Source organism: Macadamia integrifolia, chromosome 10, assembly GCF_013358625.1.
Source record: "Macadamia integrifolia cultivar HAES 741 chromosome 10, SCU_Mint_v3, whole genome shotgun sequence".
NCBI lineage: Eukaryota > Viridiplantae > Streptophyta > Magnoliopsida > Proteales > Proteaceae > Macadamia > Macadamia integrifolia.
In genome coordinates this window covers 19,068,236-19,070,144 of record NC_056566.1, presented here as the reverse complement: position 1 = coordinate 19,070,144, position 1,909 = coordinate 19,068,236, and positions in this window count along the sequence as shown.

Here is a 1,909-nt window from a genome sequence, read left to right as displayed (position 1 = left end):
CCGCTCTAACATCCTCTGGCTCGGTTCCTGCATGGTTAAGCCGGTTCAATCGCGAAATCAGACCGGGTTTAAGAAGCGGGATATTACATTACCCCCCCCTTCTGAAAAATTTCGTCCTCGAAATTGCGTACCTGGTTGATCAAAAAGATGAGGGTACTTGGCTCGCATTTCTTCTTCTACCTCCCAAGATGCTTCTTCAAGTGAATGATCAGCCCATCGCACCTTTACATAGGAAATGGAGCGGTTGCGAAGGGTTTTCACCTTCCGGTCCAAAATTTCAGCTGGCTGTTCTGTGTAGGTCATATCAGCTTCTAGGTACCCTGGTTCCACGGGTAGTACATGAGATGGATCATGCACGTACTTCTTCAGCATGGATACATGGAATACATTGTGAACATTTCCAAGTGAAGGTGGCAGGGCAAGCATGTAGGCTACTGAGCCAACCCGGGACAAGATCTCAAATGGTCCCATGTATCTTGGGCTCAACTTCCCCTTTCTGTGAAACCTTTGAAAACCTTTAGTAGGAGAGATCTTGAGAAATACCTTTTCTCCTGGCTGAAATTCAATCTCCTTTCTGCGGGTGTCCGCATAGCTCTTTTGACGGGACTGAGCTGCTTTAATCCGTTCTCTAATAACGTCGACCTTGTCACAAGTCATTTGGATCATCTCAGGTCCTAACATTCGACGTTCACCTACCTCATCCCAATACAAAGGAGTTCTGCACCTTCTGCCATATAACGCCTCATATGGAGCCATCCCAATTGTAGCTTGGTAACTATTATTATATGCAAATTCCATAAGAGGTATATATTCTTCCCAGCTGCCACTCATTTCCATTGCACATGCCCTGAGCATGTCTTCTAATATCTGTATGGTTCGCTCTGACTGACCGTCCGTTTGTGGGTGAAAAGCTGTACTCAAATTCAGTTGCGATCCCAAGGCACGCTGTAAACTTTTCCAAAATCTGGAAGTGAACCTTGGGTCCCTATCTGAACAATGCTCACTGGCACTCCGTGTAAACGCACTATGTTGTCCATGTAAAGTTGTGCTAGTCTGGTCATGGAGAACTTGGTCTTGATAGGAATGAAGTGGGCAGTCTTGGTAAGTCGGTCCACAATCACCCATATCGCATCCATTCCCTTAGGTGTACTTGGTAGTCCGGTGACGAAGTCCATTGTAATCCTTTCCCACTTCCATTCTGGTACTGGGAGTGGCTGAAGGGTACCATAAGGTCGATGCCTCTCAGCTTTCACCTTCTGGCAGGTAAGACAAGTCGCCACATACAAAGCTATGGTGACTTTCATGCTTGGCCACCAATAACTCTGTTTGAGGTCTTTGTACATTTTGGTACTTCCTGGATGAAGTGAGTACTCGGAGTTATGTGCTTCTCTCACTATCTTGTCTTGTATATCCAAATCATCGGGTACACACAATCTGTCTCGAAACATCAATGCCCCATCACTGGCTAAAGTAAAATCTGGGTCGTTCATTGTTTGGTCTTGAACCTTAACTCTGATCCACTGCAATTCAGGATCCAAAGGTTGCTTCATTATCACCTCTTGCCTAATTGCCGGATGCACCTGTAGAGCCGATAAGGATACCGTCAACCATTTAAGGTTTTCTGGTTGAGGTTCAAGCTCTAAGATTGCCCCTTCATACAAGAGGGTTTCATCCATTAGCATCGCCTCTTGCACAAGTGGTGAGCTGACTGCTAAGTATGAAAGCGACACAGTCTGTGTCTTCCGACTCAATGCATCTGCCACTACATTAGCCTTGCCGGGATGATACAGAATATCGTAGTCATAATCCTTCATGAGTTCAAGCCATCTTCTCTGTCTCATGTTCAAATCTTTATGGGTGAAGAAGTATTTTAGGCTTTTATGGTCACTGTATATTTCACACTTCTCCC